At 45.8% G+C, this 25,541-nt stretch overlaps 1 protein-coding gene and 1 long non-coding RNA gene across 4 annotated transcripts in view; one reads left to right on the top strand and one right to left on the bottom strand.

The window, feature by feature from the left end:
- Positions 1-2,307: 2,307 nt before the first annotated feature.
- LOC114700822 (cytidine monophosphate-N-acetylneuraminic acid hydroxylase) overlaps positions 2,308-25,541 on the top strand; it is a 141,819-nt gene continuing 118,585 nt past the window's right edge. The window contains exon 1 of one of the 2 annotated variants that reach the window (XM_028880621.2): positions 2,308-2,623. The gene's annotated coding sequence lies outside the window, so the exon portion shown is untranslated. The remainder of the gene's footprint in view (positions 2,624-25,541) is intronic. The other variant, XM_037205875.1, reaches the window with a different exon arrangement.
- LOC119088033 lies at positions 13,303-19,153 on the bottom strand. 2 transcript variants are annotated; one of them, XR_005091591.1, is made up of 3 exons: positions 18,892-19,153; positions 15,287-15,358; positions 13,303-13,340 (listed from the first exon to the last, which is right to left on the bottom strand). It is a non-coding gene; the product is annotated as an uncharacterized LOC119088033 (long non-coding RNA). The 2 variants fall into 2 exon arrangements; XR_005091590.1 differs by lacking the exon at positions 13,303-13,340 and having other exon boundaries at positions 15,209-15,358.

Genomic DNA, 25,541 nt, shown 5'->3' with positions numbered 1-25,541 from the left:
GATGGCTACATTTCTGCAGGGGTTTCCCCTGTGGCAGAGTGAAGCAGAGGAAGTAACATCTTGGGCAGGAGCTGAGAAGAAACAGACACTGTGCTGGGATGTTCTCTTAGGGGAGCAGAAGAAATGGATACCTCTTCTGGGACGCCCCCTTAAGGGGAAGGTGTGTGGAGTGGAGCCTACCTGTAATGGCTCTCTCTCAGAGAGGAGCAGGACCATCCCCCACCAGAACCCGGCTTCCTGACAAGTTAGGGTACCTTTTTCCTCACAGCTGTAGGTATCCAAGATAACTCCTTTCACAGCTGTAGATATAGCCTGCCCGACTTCCTGACAAGTCAGGATACCTTTCCCTTATCTGTAACACTTGCAGGAGGATTATGAGTTAAAGGCCTGCCTGGGCTACGGAGCAAGTTCAAAGCTAGCCTGGGCAATTTAGGGAAATCCTGCCTCAAAATGAAAAGTCAAAAGAAGAGCTGGGATGTACCTCAATGGTAGAGCACTAGGCTAGTATATGCCCTAGGTTAGATCCCCACTACTCAAACAAACAAAAAACAACAGCAACAACAACAAAAGCAAATGAAAACAAGAAGGAACAAAACCCAAACCAAATTCACTTACCTGGGTGTGGGAGCATACATTCATGATCCCAGCACTGAATAGGCTAAGGAAGGAATTGTTACCAGTCCCAGGCCAGCAGGGATATGTAGGCAAATTTTTCTGTCTTACTAGCCACTCCCCAAATAACCACACAGAGACATAATGTTAATTATAAAAGCTCAGTCAATAGCTTAGGCTTGTTTTTTTAGCTAGCTCTTATTGTTGTCATTCCTAGCCACTTTACAGCTACATGACTGTGCATGAGCTGTCCAGCAGTCAAGCAAAATGCTTAGTCACTCCAGGGCCTTCTGTCCTACATAATCCATGTGCTGCGTGGTCCTCGTAATCTGTGAGCAGCATGATCACGTAGTAAGCCCATATTCACATGCTTGAGGTTACTCATAAAAGCAGGCTCCACCCACTCCCTGACCCTCTCCACATTCCCCCCTCAGGCCAATTTGCACATCCCCCTTACTCTTCCCTAATGTACCTTGTGTTTTCTCTCACCCAGTAAACAGCACCACAAATAAATAACACTTATAATTTAAATGAACCCATTTCTGTTAATCTATGTGCTTCCCCAGGCTCGTTTACCTCATGTATGTACTTCCCATCCTGCTCACTCTGTGTCTCCTGGCGTCTCCTCAGACTCCACCCTTCTTCTTCCCAGCGTTCTCTCTGCCCCCAAAATCCTGCCTAGCCATCAGCCAATCAGATTTTTATTAACAATGGGAGCAACACATCTTCACAGTTTACAAAAGGATTATTTCACAGCAGGGATATGAGGTGAGACACTGTCTCATAAAACAAATAAGCGAACAAAACAGCCTCCTTGATTCTGAGACGAGCTGGAAGATGTCTGTGAACCTGGAGTCGTGTGGAGATGCATCAGCACTGCACAGCTGTTCAGAGGCTTTTGTGTCGGGGTCCAGCCTGATCTGTCAAACAGTCCTTGAAGGGGGAGTGAGGAATTGAGAACTAGTAGTTAGGAAAAAATATAGACATAGAAGAAGAAAAAGGAAGAGACACAGGATAGCTTCAGGTGGGCCCTAAGTCAATACCCAGTTGCATTGAGTTTATTTCTAATGAGCTTTTTATACACTACCAAGGGGAGAGGCAAAAGACCTCCCCCTTTCAAGGTCAGGGTACAATGTACTCACAAGTGTAGACCCTTCCTCAATTTTCAAAACACCTGGTAACCAAGTCTTACGGCAAAGCATCTTGTAATTAGGCCTTGAAGTATAAGGCACCTGGTAACCACACCTTGAGCCGAAACATCTATTGTGCAGCCCTTGTGAGGTAAAGCAAGCTCAGACTCTCTGACCTTGAGTCAAGATGGAATAAGGCCTCACTCTGGAGTCTCTGGTGCCTCCACACTTTTGGTTTTTTTTGAGACAGGGCCTCATGTAGCCCAGATTATAAGACAGAGAACACAACAGTCCATTTTCCAGACAGAAGTACCCTCAGTCAGCTTTGGTCTATCCACAGATGAACAGGAAGTGCTGGGCACCTGCTAGTGCCTGATAGGCTAACTACCCCACTCATACTAGAAGTTTAGAATAGAAAATTATTAACAGTCAAGCTTGCGTAATGACCTTCAGACGTGACAAAGTTAAGGCACCCAAAAAGCTTTAAAATACATGGGATGTAACATGTAGAGACAGCACCCCCGCCCCCCCCCCAGTCATTGCTGAGAAATAGACATAAGTGGAAGAGCCAACCAAGAGCACGTAGAAGGCTTTGGACACAGTGCGACTCTATGGCTAAGACACAGATGTCAGGAAGCTCTGATGCACCCCAGGGACCAGAAGGAAGCCTTCCACGGTGAAAGGTCTCGCTGGAGGCAGTGAGATTGCTGGCTCAGTTAGAGCTGCTTTGCGCAAGTCGTGTCAACTCTGGCCCCTTTCCCGACGCCGTGGCCCGCTGTGCTCTGTGCTCTGGCTGCCACTGTTCCTGCTACTGTGGTTCCGAGAAGCTGGGATTACTGCTGCTGCTGCTGCTGGAGACCCGGACCCACCAGCAAAGGAAGGTAGTAAGGAAAGAGTCTTGGGCTAAGCGTGCATTTCATCTGTTATGCTAATAGATAAATGTGTTCTGCGAAGAACTTCCTATTGCGGCGTGGGCTTCCTATCTTCCAAATCAATGCTGGGGCTTTGCCTCCACTCCTGTCTCATTACTGTTGTTACTATGACTGCTCTTCAGAGGCAGGGTCCCCTGTGGAGCTAGGCTGGCCTCGAACTCACTACCGCCTTCTTATATTTTTGGTTGTGAGCCGAGCCTTTAAATGGCCGAGCCATCTTCCGGCCTCACTACCGTCTTCTTGGGGGAGCCTCCCAAGTGTTGGGATTACAGGCCTGGGTCATGCCCAACTACGCTGTGACTATCACATGGAAAGAATTTCACCCTGCAGAAAGTAACAGATTAATGAAAAAAAGTATCTGGAATCAGATCAGTGGACTCATACTTCTGGAAACTGTCACCTCCCACTAGGCAAGATGGTGTCTTTCCTGTTACTGCCTTCCCGAGTCTCCATGAAATGCTTCCTTCAGTGGGTGCAGTATCTGCAACAGGGTAGAAATATCTGGATTCACAGCTGCATTATAGCACCCAGGCGGGAAACTTATTTAGAGTGAGTTTGGTAGCAGATGTCTCCGGTAGAGCTTCTGTTGGTTCTCAGCAGGGATGCTATTGTTGGGGAAAGACCAGTTTGTCTGGGCTCACAGACATTTGGAAGAGATCTTGAATGAGCTTTATAATCTCCCTAGCATCTTGTTTTCTTTCTTTCCTTCTTTCTCAGCCTTCCTTTCTTTCTTTATTGGTTTTTCGAGACGGGGTTTCTCTGTGTATCCTTGGCTGTCCTGGAACTCACTCTGTAGACCAAGCTGGCCTTGAACTTACAGAGATTCACATGCCTCTGACTCCCAAGTACCCCTAGGATTAAAGGTGTGCACCACCACCATCTGGCTCTTGCTTTTTTTTTTTTTTTTTGAGGAAGGGTTTCTTGTAGATTAGGCTGATCTCCAACTGACTGTGTAGTTGAGAATGACCTTGAACTCCTAAAAAATTTTCTTTTACATATATGTATTTATTTTGTGTTAGGGGGCCTCCACATGTCACAGCACATGTGTGGAGATCACAGGACAACTTTTGGGGAGTCAGTTCTCTCCTTTCACCTTATGGGTGCCAGGGACTGAACTCAGGTCATCAGGCTTGACAGCAAGTTCTTTTAACCATCTCTATGGCTGCAACCTGGACCAGCAAGTGGTCCTTCAGTGACAAGGTCCTGACTGGGAAATGCCAAGGGATAAAAGAAGACAGCACAGGTGGGCTGGGGAGGTCTTCCGTAGTCTGTATCCTAGGTCAGACGCAAGCGTATTAAGAGGTATAGCATCTTATGTACTATTTACAGGGGGGGGGGGGAATGGGCTGAAGTTGGCAGACTCGATCGTACAATGGGCCTGACCTCTGTAAGCAGGGCTTCTAGAAGAAGCAGATGTTCGCCATAGCGGGCTGCTGGCGTGGAGAAGCGTGGCTCCAGCAAGCCTTTGCTGAGATCTAATGCAAATGGCTTGGAGGCTTTGACACATCTGCATTGACACCACTGTGGCTGATGACGCTGGGCTCTGTCCTAGGGCCCCGCCCTCTGACGTAGAAAGCCGCAGGCAGAATCCCCAAGGAATCTTACTCCACAGAGGTACAAAAGCTGTAGCCAATGGAGGGATGGCTGGCTCACACGTGGAAGCCCCGCACTCAGGAGGCTGAGGCATAAGAGGCTGTTAGTTTGAGAGTAGGCTGGGTTTCACAGTGAGTTTGAAGTCTGAGAAATTTGTCTCATCTCACAAACAGGTTTAATAACTGTGCCTGCTTTGGTTAGATTAGTTTTGTTTGTTTAACCACATGTATTCAGTTTCCTGAAATGTTGATTCATCGCTGAAGTTGAGACCACGTACACTCATAAATTCCTGGAATATTTCAGTGTTTAAACCTTGTCATATCTATACCTTCCCTCTGGTCTCCTTCCCCAGGTGCTTTCCAAGGTAACACATTGGGCTATGTGATAGGCTAGTGAGGAAGAGCCAGGTCCCCCATGCCCTAGGGATAAAAGACAGAAGCTACCCTGACCATGTGTGCTTGCTCTGAATTTCAGACCATACAGCCTTCCAAGCAGAAGTCACTCAAGTGTCACCAAGACACTGTAATTGATGAGGTAGTCCTCTCCTTTTTATTGAGCACATTTCTAACATAGGCCAGCCTGGGCTAGAATGACAGCCTGTGTTGTCAAAGTCTGAAATGGAACCTTCCTGTCCTGGCCTGGTGTGTTTTGCTCATGGCTGTGCTGACCTCCATTTGAGCTAGTTGGGGAGGATTTTGATGCAATATTGAAAACAATATTTTCTTGGTTATCTGAGGCAAAACACATAGACTGTAAACCTACCCATTTATTATTATTTGTGTTTGTGTGCACATACCTGTATTTGCAAGTGTGCTCAAGTGTGTAGAGGGCAGAGGATGACATCTGGTGTCATTCCTCAGGCACCTTTGTCTTTTTGTTTGAGACAGTGTCTCTTGTTAGCCTGGGGCTCTGCAGCCTGGGCTAGATCAGCTGGCCAGCATGCTTCTGGGGATCTCCCTGTCTCATCTCCCATTTCTCCATAACTGGGGTTACAAGTATGTATATTGGTCAGGCTTTTTACCTGGATTCTGGTTAACCAAACTCAGGTCTTTACGTGTGTGAGGCAGGGGCTTTATCAACTGAGACATGTCCCCAGCCCTATGTCTAGTTTATTGACAAGTACTGTGGAAAGCTGGCAAGCTCTCTAGACACATGAATTCTTTGTTTTTCCTTTAACTGAAAATAGATTTTTTCCTTCCCATTTATGGTTCTCCCCCGTCTCCTCTTCCCAGCTTTTCCCCACCTCCTCTCCCATTACATCCATCTCTTTTCTGTCTCTCATTTGAATCAGGCTTCTATGGGATAATAATAAAAATAGAATATAATAAGATAAAAGAAAAAATGAACACATTGGGATTGGACAACACAAACACACAAAATGAAGAGAGCCTAAGAAAAGGCACAAGAAACAGAGACCTACTTGTGTTTATACACTCAGGAATCCCATAAAAACACTAAACTGGAAGCCATAATATATATAAAGGATCTGTAGGGTAAAGAAAGAGAAAAAAACAAAGTAAAAGAAAAATAAAAATATGATAAAATTTTAAAAGAGGAGGGGTGGAGGAGCCCTGACATGATATTATGACATAAGGTACCAACAAAGATGCTGTTGAGTTCGTTTTCAGTTGGCCATTTTTTTTTAACTTTTATCAATTCTTTGTGGATTTCACATCATGCATTCCAATCCTGATTTTTTTTTTTTTTTTTTTTTTTGCGGTGCTCTTGCCCCCAAGGAAAAGTCACAACATGACAGAATCCACTAACAAGAGTTTTATCAAGACAAAGAGAAAGGGATAGAGGTGATCAGGCCTGTGGAAGGACGAGAGAGAGAGAGAGAGAGAGAGAGAGAGAGAGAGAGAGAGAAAGAGAAAGAAGTGGAGAGGAGAGGAGAGGAGAGGAGAGGAGAAAGGGAGGGAGGGAGGGAGGGAGGGAGGGAGGGAGGGAGCAGGGGAACATGGGGCTCACCTTATAAAGGCCAGGACGCACCTGCGCGCACACAGGCCCACGTGGCTATTCCATGCATGCGCGTAGAACATGTGGTCAACATGTGGGACATGGGTCATGCAGGACGTATGACCTAGAAATGACTAGGCAGAGATGACTAAGTGTCCAGCTGGGCGTGCACGGCCATGGGGGCGTGGTTGGAATTCCTATCAGATCCCACTTATCTCCCTGTCCCCTGGCATCCACCCTCTTCCCTGACAACTGTTGGTTATGCTGTGGCGCTGCTCCTGGCTAGCGGCCATGGCCATGACAACAGAGGAGAGTGCTGGTCGGAAGAATCACAAGCCATGCTTACCCTTTAGAGCTTTATTGGGAGAGAATGGGGGAGAGGGTGGGAGAGAGGGAGGAAGAGAGGGAGGGAGGGAGAGAGAGAGAAAGAGAGAGAGAGAGAGAGAGAGAGAGAGAGAGAGAGAGAGAGAGAGAGAGAGAGAACAGCTGGAAGGAGAGAGCAGAAAGAGAAGGGGAGAACACACAGAGGGCCTGCCTGCTTTTTAGGCTGGGACGCTGACGCAGGCTGGTGACATAATTAAGGACAGAATCCTTACAACAACCTTCCCCTGCCCGCCCCCAATCAAAACCAGATTTAAAAGAAAAACCACAAACAAAAAACAAAAAACAAAACAAAACAAAACAAAACAAAAGCAGGAGAATCCTGTCCTGGAAGCTGTAGTGTGGCCCTTTGAGTCACAGTTTACCCTTTGTCCATTCATCTTTACTTGCAAGTGTTCATTGCCTGAGTAAACATTGGTCTGGCTGGAGGTCTCTGCTACACCACCAATAACCGGCTCTCACTGGGACTCCTCTTGGATACCCTTTTGTTGTCCTGTGTCGTGGAGATCCTGCTGTTTTGGATTTATAGGTTCCTCCCTTCCCATGCTCCAACAGTTCAGTGGATGTTGGGGTGGGCCAACTCATAGTCCCGGTTCTGGTTCTGGGTGGTAACTGCATTGGTCAGCCCACCAGCTTTCCTTCATGGTCACTACCTGGGTGAGCTCTCCAGCACCGTCTGGGCCAGCTCACCCAGTAGAGCCTGCAGCAAAGAGCAGGGCCAGTTCTCCTGCTCTGGGGTCCTCAGATCCGGGTCGTCCATACTCACATCACCCCGGCCAGCTCTGTTATTTTCCCCAGGCCGGGTGCAGGGCCCTCTCCTGATTGCTGTAGGATACAGATGAAGGGGGTGGGGTCAGCTCCTGCTCTCATGCCCTCAAAGCTGGCTAACCTGTGCCCCCAACAACAGGGCCAGCTCTAGTGTGCTGCCTAGATGGGGTGCAGGGTCCGATCTCCTGTGTGCTGCAGCTGGTGTGTGACCCTGTTATGCCCAAATCGCGGGGACCCCCAAAAGACCACCATGGAAACCGAATCCCACGTGTAAAAGCAAAGAGCCTTTATTACCTTTAAGCTCCCGGGCTTGGTCTGTCTGTCCCACACAGCTGTGAGAGCAGAGAGCCCAGAGCTCAGGCAGGGTAGATTTTTTATCATAGCAGTGGTTGGGGTGAGGGGATTTCCAGGGTTCATGACCCTGACTGACTGACAATTGTCTAGGGGTATCTGTAAAACAAAAACATGTGTGTGCTAGACTCAGGGACATCTGGCCACCTTATCCAATGGTTGGAATGTTTGGGATGTTAGGTACTTCCCCATCCCTGGGAGGATCCCTGGGTGGTGTCAGCTTAAGGCTCTTCCCGGAACTGGTTGTTGCCTGCTAGTAAGCCGGTCACAGAAGCTGTGTCTAAGCCCCTAAGCCTGTCATGGCAGCTGTGTGGTCACACTGTTTTGGGGACCCCTCCACCACCCCAGGCCAACTCTCTCTCTCCTGCCACAGGTAGCAAGGGGTGGAAGGGAAGGGAATCTTTCCCTCATCCTTGCCACCACATGGCAGACAAGGGTGTGTGTATGGGGGGGGGGCTCTGCTCTGTTGTTCTCACATCCTCAGGGCTGGCTCACTTGCATCCCCGACATCAGGGTCAGCTCTAGCGTCCTGCCCAGATTGGGGGGATTGGGGTAGGCGGTGGTGGGCGGAGCCTGCTGTTTTATGCGCTGCAGCTGGAGAGGGTCGGGGTTAGCTTTCCCATTCTTGTGATCCCGGTGCCAGTCTTCTCACCTGCCACAAGAGGGTGAGCTGGAACCTACAGCTCACTCCTGCCCCACCCCTGCCTCTCCAAACCCTGCCCTCAGAGACTCTCTAGCAAAGAAAAACTGCCAAAAAGTCCGGTTCCGAGTTCCTGGAAGTTGTGGAGGTTCCTCCCTGGAAGCTGCTGGCTGCCCAAGACCCTGCTGCCTAAAGCATACCATACTTGGGCACGAACCCATCATCACCCCCACCTACTAAGGGTACATAAAGGCCCTGCTTTAGATCGGCCATGTGATTTTTTTTTCCTGCCCCCTTCTCCCACCTTGATCTCTGGGGGCTGGAGGAGACACCCGGGAGCTGTTTTGCCCAGAATAAACCTGGTCTTTTATGTTCTCAATGTGGCTTGATCTGGCTTACTATGTAGGTGGAAAAACCTATTATTGGGGTAAAGAAAACCTAATGAGTGAGTGGGGAGGGCATCTTTCCCTCACCCATGCCACCACATGGCAGAGGAGGGGGGTGGGATCAGCTCTCCTGCTCTCACACCCTCAGGGTTGGCTCCCCTGTGCCCCCAAATACAAGGTTAGCTCTAGTGTGCTGCCCAGGCGAGTGAGATGTACACCTGTAGTGAGGGGTGAGTCTCCTCCCCCCATCTCTCTCTCTCTCTCTCTCTCTCTCTCTCTCTCTCTGAGGGAGGGGGGAGGCAAGCTCTCCTGCTTCATGTCCAAAGGCCTGGCTCTACAGCGTTGCTCCAATGAGCCCTGTGTTAACAAAATCCATCACAGACCCCAGCTGCAGCAGGACCATGGACCCAGACATGGCCCTCGGCAGCAGCTCGGCCCAGACATTACCACACCTGGTGGCTGCACAGACCACCCAGATCTGTAAGGCAGCCTACCTCTAAGAGCAGTTTGTTTGCCCAGTGAGGCTCCCTAGGAGGAAACTAAGTTTCCACTTGCGAGTGGTTATCAGTTGGTGATTGTTTCTGGGCGATGGACAGGGGCTTGTGCTCATTTCTCTCAGCTCTAGAACCCTAACTGATGCAGACGCATGCAGGTCTGTGCATGCTGCTACAGTCTCTCAGAGTTTATATGTGCTCTGCTCTTGTTGATCTAGAGGGCCTTGCTTTCTTGCCTCCCATCCTCTCTTGCTCTTACACTCTTTCTACCTCCCCTTCTTCAGGGTTTCCTGAGCCCCGAGGGAAGGGATTTGATGGAGACACCCGGTTTAGTGCTGTGCGTTCAAAGGTCTCACTTTCTGAATGATGTCTGGCTGTGGGTCTCTGTATTGTTCCCAGCTGCTGTAGGAGGAAGCTTCCCTGACGATGGCTGAGCAAGGCACTGAACTACGAAGATGGCAGAATGTCATTAGGAGTCATTTTAGTGCTGCTTTTGTTGTTGTTTGTTTGTTTGTTTGTTTGTTTAGAACAGTAGTATTTGGTTTCACCCTATGTCCCTGGGCTATTTGGTTTCAAGTTCTTGGTCACCCAGGCAGTGTTGGGTATGGGTTCAAGCTCTTGCAGTGGGCTGTAAATCAAATCAGATACTGGTCGGTTACTCCCACAAACCACGTGCCACCGTTGCACTACCATATTTTACAGGCAACACCATTGCAGATCAAAATTTTGAAGCTGGGCTCCTGTTTGAGTTTCTCCTTTGGTAGCAGACAGAGCACTTTTCTGTACCAAAGACGCTAGCACATAGCGGGTGAACGCTCTATATGGGTGCCAGCTCGACTTCAGTGAGTTGTGTTGTCTTCAGCAATGGGGCCTTGCCATTTTGTGGAGAGCAAACTGTAGTCTTGGCAACAGCCTCGGTTGTTTGGGGGTTCTCAGGGAACCCACTGGACAACAAATCAGTTAGATGTAACCCAATCCCAGCACTGGAAGTTCATGAGGGGACAAGAGATGTCTAGTTGGGGCACCCTCATTATTATTTGGCAACTTCACTTAGATCATCTTCATATATGTATATATTGGAAACTTCTAGTGTGTTAGGTCTCCATACTACTCCTCAAATGGCCCTTAACTTTAGCTGTCTCTCCCCATATTCCACCCTCATCCCCCTTTTCCTTCCTCCTCTCCATTTCATCCTCCCATCCCAGTCTCCCCCACGTCCATCCATAACTATCTATTCTATTCCACTTTTCTAGGGAGATCTACTCTCCCCCAACCCCTAGTCCTTTATTCCATACTTAACCTCTGTGGTTCTTGGTTATCATTGACTTAACAGCTAATATCCACATGTAAGTAAAAACAAACCATATTTGTCTTTCTGGATCTGGGATACCTCACTCAGGATGATTTTTTTTTCTAGTTCCACCCATTTAAGCAAATTTCATGATTTCATTTTTTTTTTTTTTCCAAAACAGGGTTTCTCTGTGTAGCCTTGGCTGTCATGGAACTTGCTCTGTAGACCAGGCTGGCCTCAAACTCATAGAGATTGGTCTACCTCTGCCTCCCAAGTGCTAGGATTAAAGGCATGCACCACCATTGCCCAGCTCGAGATTTCAATTTATTTAATGACTGGTTAATACTCAATTGTGTAAATATACTACATTTTCTCTATTATTTTGTTGAGGGACATCTATGTTGTTTCCAGTTTCTGGCTATTATAAATAGAACAGAAATGAACATGGTTGAGCAAGTGTTTCTGTGATTGGATGAAGTGACCTTGGGTATTTGCCCAAGAGTGGTATAGCTGGACCTTGAAGTAGATTGATTCCCATCTTCCTGAGGAAATGCTGCACTGATTTCTATGGTGGCTGGAAATGTTTACACCCTTACCAGCAGTAGATGAATGTTCCCCTTGCTCCACACCTTTCCAGAATAAGCTATCACTTTTTTATTGATCCCAGCAATTTGGACAGGTATAAGATGGAATCTTAAAGGAATCTTGATTTGCATTTCACTGTTGACTAAGGATATTAAACATTTCTTTAAGCATTTCTCAGCCATTTGAGTTTCCTCTTTTGAGAATTTTCTGTTTAGATCTGTACTCCATTTTTTAATGGAGTTATTTGTTTTCTTTATATTTAGTTTTTTGAGTTCTTTCTATATTTTGGATATTAGTCTTCTATTGGATGTGTAGTTGGTAGAATTTTTTTTCCAGAGTCTGTATGCTGCTGCTTTGTCTGAATGATGGTGACCTTTGCTGTGCAGAAGCTTTTCAGTTTCATGAGGTCCCATTTATTGACTGTTGATCTTAGTGCCTGTACTAATGGTATTTTGTTCAGAAAGTCTTCTCCTGTGCTAATGAGTTCAAGGCTGTTCTCCACTCTCTATTCTATCAGTTTCAGTGTATCTGGCTTTATGTTAAGGTCTTTAATCCATTTGGAGTTGAGTTTTGTATGGGGTGATAACTACAGATTCTTCTACATGCAGCCATCCAGTTTGACTAGTATCATTTGTTGAAGATGCTGTCTTTTGTTTTCTAGTTATATTTCTTGCTTCTTTATTAAAAATCATGTGTCTATAGGTGAACACATGAATTCTTTTTTTTTTTGGTTTTTCAAGACAGGGTTTCTCTGTGTAGCTTTGCGCCTTTCCTGGAGCTCACTTGGTAGCCCAGGCTGGCCTCGAACTCACAGAGATCCGCCTGGCTCTGCCTCCCGAGTGCTGGGATTAAAGGCGTGCGCCACCAACGCCCGGCTGAATTCTTTAACAGGTACTCTTTGTCACTTTGTAGAGCTATGCATAGAGCACATCTGTTGTTTGTTTGTTTGTTTGTTTTGAGTTTTTCTGCATGGGTTTGCCCAGGCCCAGCCCCTGGAGTAGCAAGATGGATTCTGGGTGGTGAGTCTATGACCTGCAGGTTCTAGGTTCTCACACAGATGCACCATCTCTCCCTCTGTAGTCCTGGGGTGGTGAGGGTGGTCTGAGGGCTGGTCATGTCCTATGTGCCTGAAGGCTGGTGCCTCGGATGGTATAGTAGTTCTGTGAGATGTATGGAAACAGTCTGCATGCCAGCACTGTCTCTTGTAAGTGAGAAGACAGAGGACCTGCTCAAGTTTACAGTGGCACAGCTCTTGTAATCCCCATGGGTACCACAACACAGCACTTAGGATGAGGAAGGCAGTCCAGCCTGAAACTTGCTTCCAGTACATATCAGGTACTAGAAATGGCTTGGGCTACTTCTTCCAGGCTCCTGATTGTCAATTTTCTTTCTTATAGTACTGAACATGGGTGTGCTGACTAGTTTTTTTTTTTTTTTTTTGTTTATTTGTTTTTTTGGCTTTTTTTTTTTAATAAGATTTATTTACTTCTTATGTATACAGCATGTATGACTGCAGGCCAGAAGAGGGCACCAGGCCTCATTACAGATGGTTGTGAACCACCATGTGGTTTCTGAGAACTGAACTCAGGACCTCTGGAAGAGTAGTCAGTGCTCTTAAACTTTGAGCCATCTCTCTAGCCCCTGGCTAGTTTTATATATCTTGACACAAACTATACTCATCTAAGAGGAAGGGAACCTTGATTGAGAAAATGCCTCCAGAAGATCTGGCTGCAGGAAAGCCTGCAGGGCATCTTCTTAACTAGTGATTAAGGGAGGACCTAGCCCGTTGTAGATAGTGCCATCCCTGGGCTGGTAGTCCTAGGTTCTGTAAGAGAACAGGAGGAACAAGCCACGAGGAGCAAGCCAGTAAGCAGCGCCCCTTCATGAACTCTGTATCAGCTCCTGCAGCCAGGTTCCTGCTGTTTGAGTTCCTGTTCTGACTTTCTTCATTGATGAACAGAGAGGTGGAAGTGTAAGCCAAACAACCCCTTTCCTCCCCAAACTGCGTTTGGTCATGATGTTTCATCTCAGCAATAGTAACTCTAACCAAGACAACAGCGATATTAAGTTGTGTCTTAGCTGGGGGGTTTCTACTGCTGTGATAAACCACCACGATCAAAAGTAAGTTGGGGAAGAAAGGCTTTATTTCACTTACCTCTAGGTAACAGTCCATCACGGAGGAGAGTCAGAACAGGAACTCAAGCAGAGCAGGAACCTGGAGCTGATGCAGAGGCCATGGAGGAGTGCTGTTACTGGATTGTTCAGACTGCTTTCTCTTAGAATATAGGACTACTAGCCCAGGGGTCTCCTTACCCACAATGAGCTGGGCCCTCCTACATCAATTACTAATTAAGAAAATGCCCTACAGGCTTGCTTACATCTCATCTTGTAGAGACATTTTCTTTTTTCTTTTTCTTTTCACTTCCTTTCCTTTCCTTTCCTTTCCTTTCCTTTCCTTTCCTTTCCTTTCCTTCCTTCCCTCCCTCCCTCCCTCCCTCTCCCCTCCCTCCCTCCCTCCCTCCCTCCCTCCCTTCTTTCTTTCTTTCTTTCTTTCTTTCTTTCTTTCTTTCTTTCTTTCTTTCTTTCTTTCTTCCTTTTTTGATATAGGGTTTCTCTGTGTCCTGGAACTCTGACTGTCCTCAAACTTGCTTTGTAGACCAGGCTGGCCTCAAACTCACAGAGATCCGCCTGCCTCTGCCTCCTGAGTGCTGGGATTAAAGGCGTGGGTCACCACCTGCCTTGAAGACATTTTCTTAATTGAAGGTCCCTCCTCGATCAATGATTCTCAACTTGTGGGTCAAGACCCCTTTGGAGGTCAAATGACCCTTTCACAGGGGTCATCTAAGACCGTCCTGCATAACAGATATTTACTTTACAATTCATAAAGGTAGTAAAAGTACATTTATGAAGTAGCAATGAAAATAATTTTATGGTTGGGGGTCACCACAACATGAGGAACTGTATTAAAGGGTCACAGTGTCAGGAGGGTTGAGAACCACTGTTCTAGCTTGTGTCCAGTTGATATTAAACCTGGCCAGCACAAGTTGTCTTTGAGAATTCTTTGGGTTTCCCTATAGACTTCCTAGGCCCTGCTGTGTAGCAGCAACCTGATTTCCCTTTTGTATCTGGATCTGTCACCCCAGTGTCTAGACATTGTCTTCCTGTGCCCTTCATTTCAGCGGGAGGGGGAAACCCTGCTGTTGGCATTACCACCCTCCAACCAATAGGACTCAGCATCATGGGAAGGGATGTAGAATCCTACAGCTGTTAGATAAGAAAATAAGCAGAATTATCCTCCCCTAGAAAGCCAGACCTATGGGAGGAAGGACACCAGACATGGGTTGTCATATAAGTTTACAAGTGGCAGTCTGTGAGAACATACTCTTCTAAAGTATTGTCCCCTAACTGGCACTATCTATAACTTAAGTTTTGGCTAACCCATTCCTAGCTTGCTAGTAGGAATCCCCTTGCTTTCTAGGACATGGATAAGGCCACTTGTGGGGGCCCAAATTACTCAAGGTCAGAGAATCTGAGCTTGCTTTACCTAGCAGGGCTGCATAATGGGATGATTGGGCCACAGGCGTGTTTACCAGGTGTTTTGAAGGGCCTACACTTGGCTGTACATTATGCTTTGATTTTGAAAGGGAGAGGTCTTTTGCCTCGCCTCTTAGCATTGTATAAAAAGTTCTTTGGAATAAACCTCTAGGCGACTGGGCATTGACCTAGGGCCCTCCCAAAGCTATTCTGTGTCTGTCTTTCATATCATCTCCTTCTTTCTATCTCATACTTCCTCATTCCTCTCTCCTCCTCACAAGAACCCTTCGGTAGATCGGAGCTGGACTCCAGCCATCTCCCACAGCCAGTGAAATTGAGAAGGTGTGGTGGTATACACCTTCCATCCTAGCAGTTGGGAGAAGCAGGAGAGTTGAGAGTTCAAAGTGGTTCTTGGCTACATTGCAAGTTTGAGGCCAGTCTCAAAACTGCAATGATGAAGACCGGTGCATTCCAAAGCCACGTGCCCACTGCTCTGCTCCTTTTGCTGTGAACTAAGTGTCTTTGCTAGAAGTAAAAATACTACATGGAATACAATGATGATTGTATTAGCATCTCATCGCTGTGACAAATTGTCTGGCAGAAGAAACTTAAGGAAGGGCGTATTGAGCTCACACTTTGAGGGGACAGTCCATCATGACGGCGAAGGCACAGCAGCAGGAGTGCGATACGCTGGTCGCACTGCACCTATCATTGGGATGCAGAGAGAGATGAATGCTGGCGCTCAGATCGCTTTTATTCAGTCCAGAATCTCAACTCATGACAGTCCAGTCCACATTCAGGATGATTCTTTCCTCCTCAGTGAAACCTCTCTGGGAATGCTTACACACACACACACACACACACACACACACACACACACACACACACACGACTGTGTATCTCCTAGATGACTGTAGACTTGTTGAGTTGTCAATGAAAGGAACCACCTCATGATAGCTGTGCAGTGTGATGTGTCCGGACTCTGAAAGCAGATCCAAATTGAGACTAGAACCAATTTCCATGAAGAAGAATCACTTGTCTTTCTATGGTGGATGTGTGTGTCCTGGTATAGCCTGGCTGCCACCAGGTGGCAATGGTGCTGTGCTAAGGACTCAGACCTCGGTTCTTAGTATATGCATCATTGGGTCATGCTTTGACAAGGGGAATGCCTGCTAGCCACCTCAGCTACTATGTCCCCTTGGTATTTAAGGAGAAAGACTGATGGAAAGATTGGTATTATGTCCAGCAGCAGTGGCCGTCCTTTGGGAAGTGTATTAGCTATTTTTTTTTTTTTGTCTCTGTAATCAACAACTGAACTCAGGACCTCTGGAACAGCAACTGAACTCAGGTAATCTGTAATCAACAACTGAACTCAGGACCTCTGGAAGAGCAGTCAGTGCTCTTAACCCCTGAACCATCTCTCCAGCCCCGTCCTGGGTTATTCTAAATGCAGTCAAGTTGACAACATAAATGAGTCATCACAGGATCATTCACTTAGGACCGAGATACCCATTTGCGCCTTTCCTAATATTGCTCTCCACCCAAGATCAGACGTGTCCCTACTGGTGTAAGAAACAAGGCAAGCATGCTAGCTGTCACCACTCCAGGCAACGTTGCAGAGAGAATGTGACTAGTGTGTCCAGACATCAAGTGCCTCCTTGCCACAATGTTGCTTGAACTCCTAAGACTTTCTCAGAAGCCTCGGACCCGCCTGTCGGAACTACCTGAGATAAAGGAAAGGGTGAAGCTCTTTCCGCTTCCTAAGTCCCCCTCTGTCAATGCTCGTGGCGGCGGGTTAATCTCTCCTCCTTCCGTGCTGTCTGTGTGAGTGCTGCTGAGCCGCCACACGGGCACAGAGGTGCTGTTAAGCGGCACCTGAATGAAGTTGGGTAAAGAAGTCAGAAGCGCTGAAGAAGAGCTCTTAGTGTAGGCTGTTGGCTGGGGCAGGGGCTGCACCTTAGAGCAAAGCACTTGTCAACATGAGCAAGGCCCTGCTCTCAATCCCTAGTGCTGGAAAGAAGTTGCTCCTGGACATCTGTAGGAGAGAATACTGTCTAATTTACATAAATATGGTTATCTCTATGGAAAATCAAAGGGATATCACCACCTAAGGCCATCAATAAGACATCAACAACCTTTCCAGCCTGAAAAATATCCGAAGTCCACAGTGTTTCTGTGCATTCTTTAGAAAAGGCAGAAAAAGCATCCCATGTCTGAGACAAAGAGGCCAAAATATGATAAAGCCTAAGGGAGACACAGCTGTTTGCTGCAGCGTTTCTTCATTCTGTCTCTGTGTGTAGAACGCTTTTTAGATTTATATTTTTATTATTTATGTGTATGGGGAGTGTATGCGTACTTGTGTGTTCGGGAACTTTCGGAGGCCAAGAGAGAGCATCAGATCCCTTGGAGCTGGAGTTACAGGTGTTTGTGAGCTGCCAGATGTGGGTGCTGGGATCTATCTAAACTCTAGTCCTCATGACATGGCAGCAAGCACTCTTAACCTCTGAGTCATCCCTCCTTAACTGCCTAGCTACCTCTCCTGTCCCATAAAAAGTAGTTTTTAAAAGATTTATTTCATTTTTATGTAGCTGTGTGGGAGTATGTGCATGGGCCCAAGGAGGCCAGAGGCTTTGGACTCCCTTGGATCTGGAATCACAGGTCATTTTAAGCTCCCAGCTTGAATGCTGGGAACTGAACTTGGGTTGTCTGTAAGAGCAGTATATACACTTAACTACCAAGCTCTTTCTCCGGTCATCTACAACCAGTTTTTAAATGAATTAACATGGAATTTGATATGATTCAATCACTACCCTGACTTTCTTCTCTATGAGAATTTTAACTTTGTTTTTCCTTGGATGTTAGCTGTATTCTCTAGTCAATGTCTATGGTTCCAACATGGCTGCCGATAGCACCTGGGAACTCATCCTTTTTCACATCTGCTGGGGAAGTCTATGCGCTAATTAGCTGGAGTTAGGACTAATTGATGTTTGGATAGGGATGGGGAACACCTTGATTGACTGTGGGGTTAGTCAAATTCATAAAAGCACACAACTGCTACACCAGTTGGAGATGAATATTCAGAGATAACAACTAGACACACTGGTGTAGACCTCTTTAGATGTGAACAGCTGACATACACACCACTCTTTAGAGTGATTATTTCTAATAAAAACAAAACTGGAAACAACCCGAATAACGAAAGGGTAGTAACAAAATGGAAGTCTGGACACCCATTTTAGCAACATGTTGCAGCTTTAACTTTTTCAAAACTTGGAAATTAGTTGTAGGTAAAGTAAATGGAAAGAAGTCAGGTTAATATGATCGTTTTTCTGTTGAATAAATTCAGCTAATAATTAAACAGACGAGCCATGTAGTGGTGGCACAGGCCTCTAATCCTAGCACTCGGGAGGCAGAGGCAGGCAAATCTATGAGTTTGAGGCCAGCCTGGTCTACAGAATGAGTTCCAGGACAGCCAAGGCTACACAGAGAAACCCTGTCTCAAAAAAACAAAAACAAAACAAAACCAAATCAAACCAACCAACTAACCAAACTGCACTGGAGATGGCTTAATGATTAAGAATATTTTCTGCTCCTCCAGAGGACCCAGATTCCATTCCCAGCACCCATAGCAGGCAGCCCACAACTGTCTGTAATTCAACTCCAGTGGATTTAACATCTCTGGCCTCTTTGGGCACCTGCACTCACACGCACATATCCACACGACACATACTTACACATAATTAAAAAATAATAAAAATAAGTCTTAAAAATAATGAAAATCCATACTGGATATGTTTTCCCAATGGAGACAATGATGATAAAGCCAATGCTTCAGGTAATAAAACATGCCTGAACATCATTTTCAGTGGCCCGTGGCTGTGTTATCTGGTGTTATCACAAATATATTCACCTGTTATGTTTTCAAATTGCATGTATACAGTCTATAATAATCCAGTCAGGGCAATGAGTTTTTCCAATTTCTCAAGCATTTTCTACTTCTTTATATAGAGAACATTCAAAGTCCTTACTGCAGTTATTTTGAAATTTAAAAAACTTGCTCCTTTACTGCAGTTAATCTACTATGCTTTCTAGAACTCTAGAAGTCACCCCTCAAGAGGATAAGAGGCCACTTATTCTGGAGCCCAGTTTGAGTGCCCATGGCCTGGGCATACAGAGGCAGTTTACCCTAAATCCCCTGTTTCAGCATAGCAACAGTCCCTTAGCAGAAACTCACGTACAGCAACAGAACAAAGAAAGCCATAGCACAAGGCAGTTTTCAGGTATGTTAGGAGAGTGCCAGGGGGTGGTTCCAGTGAAGCAGGAGGCCTCTGCCATAGATGCTACCTGATGGCATTCTTAGCGATGGGGTGGGTGGCAGCCAGTGGTTCTCATTTGTGTTCTGTTTCTGTAATAAATTCCATGACCAAAAGCAACTTGGGGAGGGAAAGGTTGATTTCATTCTTCAGCTTACAGTCCCAGAACCTCCTGCTTAAGGGTAGGAACAACCCTAGTGGGCGGGGCCTCCCGTGTCAGTCACCAATCAAGGAGACACAAAGACATGTCCACAGGCCCATCGGAGGAGGCATTCGGTCAACAGAGGTTCCTTCCTCCCAGGTGACTCTAGTCTGTGTCAAATTGACAAAACCTTACTAGCATACCAGTGGCCTGTTGAAACATCCTAAAAGGTTTTGTGTGATAGTCACAAAGATGTTAGGTCAGACACAGAGGTGGGCAATGAATGTGGCTCTTAATGAGGTCAGAGATAGCCCAATTTAAATGATCATTAGGCTCTGGACCTTCAACATTCCAACCTCTCCACAATCCATGGCCAGAAGGACGCAGAGAGCCAGAGCCCTCTGCTTTTCAGGAGCAGAGCTCGTCCACAGGGGAGTACCTTTTTGCAGTTCAAGGGAGCATTGGCCGGGGTCTCAAAACCCTACCACACTTACTTCAGCAAGAGTGAGCCACCAGAGCTATGAAGTGGAACCAAAGTACCCAAAGATGATTGGAGAATGTAGAGGTGCAAACGAGGGAACCCCAGCTTTTAGGAGGCATGAGAACTCCCTGTGCCTGAGAAGGAAAGAGTAAGGAGAGCAAACGAAGACTTCTGAAGGATCTAGCAGCAAACAGCATGGGGGCAGCTCAGCTGGCAAAGGTGTGCTTTGCAAGCACAAGGACCGGAGTTCAATTCCTAGAACCTGTATTTTTATAAAGTCCAGTTCTGCAAAGGCGGAGCCTGGCAGATCCCTGAGGCTTGCTGGGCAGTCAGCCTAGCCTACTTACTCGGTGAGCTTCAGGCCAGGGGGAGAGCCTGTCTCAAAAAATAAGGTGAATGGCTCTGAAAAATGGCACCCAGGGCTGTTCTGTGGCCTCAGCACACATGTACGTAAGTACATGTATGCCTTCATGTAAACATGCATGCATGTGTACACTTGTGCACACAAGCTTTCATACACGCATATAACACACACACACAGAGAAACAAAGAGAGAAAAAATGAGAGAGAGAGAGAGAGAGAGAGAGAGAGAGAGAGAGAGAGAGAAAGAAGAGGAGGAGGGGAGGAGACAAAGAAGAGAAGAAGAAAAGCTGCTGGAGGGTGGGGCTAACTGGGGGAAGTCAGGTTTTTGGAGCTGCAGAAGCTTGGAGCCAATGCCAGGAAAGCCAAGGACATTTCATGACCTGACACCCTCACTTGGATTTTCTGTCCTCAAAGCTTCAGCTGGTGGACTCACTGAGGGTACTGGGAAGGCTGTGTGTGTAATGAAGGTGGAAGACCGTATTAGAAGTCAGAAGAAGGCGGCACTCAGCACACTGTTGTTCCCAGAAAGGGGGAAGGGAACCACGAGGCAGGGGTTGACTTCTCCAGGAAAGGCGTTGTACCACTGTGAGACAGGCTGTGTGTCTGTTACTCCAAGATAGGCTGCCTATCTGTCTGACTCACCAGCTCAAGCAGTTAGCTGTTGAGCCAGCAGATGCTCGGGGTTCACTTTTTCCTCTTACAAGCCAAATGGTTTCTCACCCCGAAAGTTAAAGTGCACAGTGTTTGGGATTGCTCTGTAATGCCGTAAGTGGTCATTCGAGTTCCACCAGCATGGCCTCGTGGAGGCTGCCGTGTATTCACAACAGGTTTTCCTTTTGAATTTCTGCCTCTAACATTTTAGAAGAAATTAATGTTGACGTTATCAGCCAAAGAATGAATATCTCTTCCAAACAGGTCATCATGGCCATCACTCAATACCTGGTGTGTACTGTACAGATGTTAGATTGTTGGAAACTCTTTAGTTTACATTTCAGTCTCCTGAGACAGGCGTCATGGTGCATGCCTGTGTACTCCAGCATTTGGGAAGTGAAGCAGGAGAATCAGGAGTTCCAAGTCATCTGCAGCTGCATAGCAAATGTCGAGGTCAGCCTGGGCACCCTTTCCTCCCACCCCAAAGTTCTGTTCACTAGCCAGTCTGCTGAATTTAGTGACTAAATAGAATTCTGAAGCTAAAACTCAAAAGTGGGAGGAAAAATTAGAACATTTCTCTTCAAAATCCATGTCCAAGGGACTCTTTTAGAGAAGGCACACCCACACTCTGAGTGTGTCTTTCTGAGCACCTCTCTTTCTCTCTTAAAAGTCTTCTTAAACTCTTCTATTTAAACATCTGTATTTTAAAAATATCTTTTCATAAAAACCTATCTCTGCTTTTTAAAAAAGCCCATATCCAATCAAATTTCAGAGAATATTTTACAACATATCTTACAGTTTTGTTTTTGTTTTTGTTTTTGTTTTTAAAAGCAGGGTCTCACTTTATAGCTCACGTCAGTCTAGAACTCACTATATATCCCAGTTGGCCTTGAACTCATGGTCATCCTTCCTTGGCCTCTGAGTGCTGGGATTACAGAGGATAAACACCATGTCCAGCTCATAATTTGGGGAATGCACTTTCTATCAGGCATGGGCAGCATGATTTGTCTAGAGGGGATGTGTGAGAGACACAGCACTCCAGAGACACCGTATGGACCAAGCTTGAGTCTACCTTTTACAGATTAAGAGCCGCAGGAGGGAGAGATGTACTTACCTTTCTATTTCAGAGAGAAAGGAACTAAAGCTGGCAAACGAGCAGTTTGTACACAATGTCACCAGCTGCTGGGTGGCTGTCTGTTCACAAGGAGACAGCAGAGCAATTGTGTTTTATTTAAACAAGATTATACTAGAAGATCGTGCCAGGTGCTTCTTGGGCAGGACAACTGGGTTAGAGCTGATCGCTAGAAGGTGAAAGTGTCTGGGTCCTTCGTAAGGAATGAACAGGAGGTCCAAAGTGACGTTTGATCCATCTTCTTCTCAATGGATAAAATTTAAAAATATATGGATATATTTGTGGCTGGAGCGGTGGCTCAGTGGTTAACAGCACTGGCTGTTCTTCCAGAGGAGCCAGGTTTGATTCCCAGCACCATCTGGTGGCTCACAACCATCTATAATTCCAGTTCTAGGGGATCTGAAGCCCTCTTCTGACCTTCAAGGGCACCAGTCATACAAACAGTGCACAGGCACACATAAAGACAAAGCACTCAGACACATTAAATAAATAAGTAATAAAACTGGGGGCTGCAGAGATGGCTCAGGGGTTAAGAGCACGGGCTGTTCTTGCAAAGGAACTGGGTTCAATCCCAGTGCCTGTACAGCAGCTCATTACTGTCTATAACTCCAGTTTCATGGGGTCCAACACCCTCTTCTGACCTCCATGGGTACCAAGCACATACATGGTACATAGACATATATGTAGGCAATATACTCATATATATATATATATATATATATATAATGAGTATATATACTCATATATATAAAATATATAAAAGCTTTGATGACAGACATCTTTACCCACTGAGCCGTATCTCTGGCCCCACATCTACATTTTAAAATAAAAGAGAATTAGATTGAAACTAAAAATTGATATTGTAAACTTTGAAGCAAGTGTTGAGGTCTCTTCAGTTTCTTTTTAAAAAAAATATTGTATTCTATCTGTTTTGTGTGTGTGTGTGTGCGCGCGCACGCACTACAGCATGCTTGTAGGAGTTGGTTCTCTCCTTCTGCCACATGGTTTCGATGGATGGAATTCAGGTTGTCGGCCTTGGCAGTAAGCACATTTACCTGTCCAGCCATCCTGCTGGCCCCCCTCTAAAAAGCTTCTTTTTTGAGATATGGTAGAGCATAGCCTAGGCCGGCATTAAATTGGCTATGTAGCCAAGGTTGACCTTGAACTCCTGATCTTCCTGCCTCCACCTCCAAACTGCTGGAATTACAGCACCCAGCCATTCTTAAAATATTTGCCTGAAATGGATAGAGACCATATTTGGATCCTGAGTGATCTAGAAATATATGAAATAGTTGGGTAACACTGACCACATTGCCTAGATATTTGATAATATGAAGAAAGTTTTAACCAATATGTTCAGTTAGGTAATGAGGTGTGCTTGTGTGTATTTAGGATTCTAACATTTTGGGGGTATATACTGAACTATTAAGGGCAAAATCACATTAGCTTCTATTATCTTTAGAATTATACCTCTCTGGGGGTGTTAAAACAACATGTAGGACGCTTGTATGTGGAGCATGTGTGGATAGAAGAATTGCTGGAGTTGCCTCAAGAGAATTACTATGCCATTCTCTTTAGATTTTGTTTGCTTTAAGACAAGGTCCCATGTAGGCCAGGCTGTGTTCAAGCAGGCTTGGTTGCTGAGGATGGCCTTGGACTCCTCCTGATCCTCCTGACCCAATATACTCAATCCTAGGATTAGAAGTTTGTGCCTCTATACTCAGATAATTTTTCTTTTAATACAGTCAATTTTTCCATGAAAAGTTGAAAAAATAATTTGGCTTCAATGGCTGACTATTTTCCAAAGAGTAGAAAGAATTATGAAATGGGGGGGAGAACATTTTTTCCTGGGGTGGAGCAGGGAAAAAGGGAACTTTATTCCTGGTCTTAATCCAGGGGTGAGGCAGTTCATGTTCATAAGGTCACTGACTCATAGGAAAAGGAACCAAGCCCAGTACATAAGTTTCGAATTTCAACAAAACAGAAGAAAAAACAGTATTCACTTTAAAAACTCAAGAGGAAATCATGGAACTGGAATCATTAATTATGCTGATGTGATAAGTCAAGGACTTTGAGTGCAAACAGTATTTGGCTGTTTAGCATTCACTTCCTCTTCCTAATGGCACTGGCAATTTCCAGATACTTTCTGCAGTTGAGTGCAGCCTCAGTGGGAGAGCGAGCGCAGCCGGCTGCGTTCTCCACACGTCTTCTCCTGAGCAGACAGAACAAGCTCTCCTGCTCAGGGGCCATGGCTTTTGTTTTCTTGTTTTAATTTTTGTAAACAGGGTCTCACTCATAGCCTGGGGCTGGCCTAGAACTCATAATATAGCCCAGGTCAGCATGAAACTCACTGTTGATCCTCCTGCCTCAGCTTCTAGAGTACTGGGCTCACAGGAATGGGCCACCATGCTGGCCAGCTCTGCTTTCTGTCACTGTAAGGAAGAGGACATTGAGCCCCCGATTTCTGCCCCATGGACGCCTATGGATGATAACCAGCTACACAGCTGGCTTTCCCAGCTTGTTTCTTTCTTCTTTTGAGACAGTCTCACATATCTCAGGTGGCCTTGAACTCGCCATGTAACTGAGGCTGACTACTGGTCCTCCTGTCTCCACCTCTGGAATGCAAGGATTGTAGGCATGTGACTCCAAGTCTGCTTTTATGTGGTGCCCTATAGAATCACTGCAAATGGAGTCCCAGCCCCAGCTTGTAGCCTGCTCATTGTGTTCATGGTAAAAAGTTTCCTTATAGCAACCTGATGCTTGCTAAAAATACCCCAAGTTGTATTTTTGCCATCTGTGACCCAAACCTTTCATTCCTCTATTGGGAATTGTGACCAATGAAGGGGAAGAGACTGGCCAGTGATCAGAACAGAAAAGAGAACAGAAGAACAGCTAGAGAAAGCTTTGTAAGAGCTAATCCCAGCAGGCAGCCAGCTAAGAACTGGAGGTAGACTGAGGAAGAAAGGTAGAGTGTCCCTGTGTCTTGAGCTAGTGTGATGTTATATACATGGAATCCAAGCACTAAGAGGTTGAAGCAAAATGATTACCATGAGTTTCTTAGTTAGTGTTTCTATTGCTGTAATGAACACCATGACCAAAAAGCAAGCTGGGAGAATAGGGTTTATTCAGCTTACACTTCAGTATTGCTGTTCATCACCATAGGAAGTCAAGACAGAAACTCAAACAGAGCAGGATCCTGGAGGTAGGAACTGATGCAGAGGCCATGAAGGGGTGCTGCTTACTGGCTTGCTCCTTTTCATTAGAAATCTTTATTAGAGTTAACACTAATAAACAGACAATAGAGTCTGTACTCAGCTGTTTTGAGATTTCCTCTGCCAATGAAATTGCTCAAAAACTCTTCACTTTAGCCTCAGGCAGACTCTTCAGACAAGGGCAAAAAGCAGTCACATTCTTCACCAAAAGATCACAAGAATGGTGTCTAGACCACATACCAATATTCTTCTCCTCTGAAACCTCTTGAGCCAGCCCCCACCATTCATCAGATCACAGTCAGCACCACTGTCGTCCATGCTCCTACTGGTATGGCCCATTAAGCAGCACTTTGCATTCAATTGCTTTTCTAATCCACAGTCCAAAGGTCCATATTTCTTCCAACAAAAGCATACTTAGGCCTATCACAGCAATACCCCAGATCCTGGTACCAATTTCTGTTTTTTAGGATTTCTATTGATGTGAAGAGACACCATGGCCGTGGCGTCTCTTATAATTAAAAGCATTTAATTGATGTGGCTTACAGTTTCAGAGATTTAGTTCATTATCATCGTAGTGGGACATGGTGACATGCA

Source organism: Peromyscus leucopus, chromosome 5 (genome assembly GCF_004664715.2).
Source record: "Peromyscus leucopus breed LL Stock chromosome 5, UCI_PerLeu_2.1, whole genome shotgun sequence".
In the NCBI taxonomy this organism is placed as follows: Eukaryota; Metazoa; Chordata; class Mammalia; order Rodentia; family Cricetidae; genus Peromyscus; species Peromyscus leucopus.
Note: the sequence above shows the minus strand (reverse complement) of the source record. Positions and strands in the feature narration are given on the sequence as shown.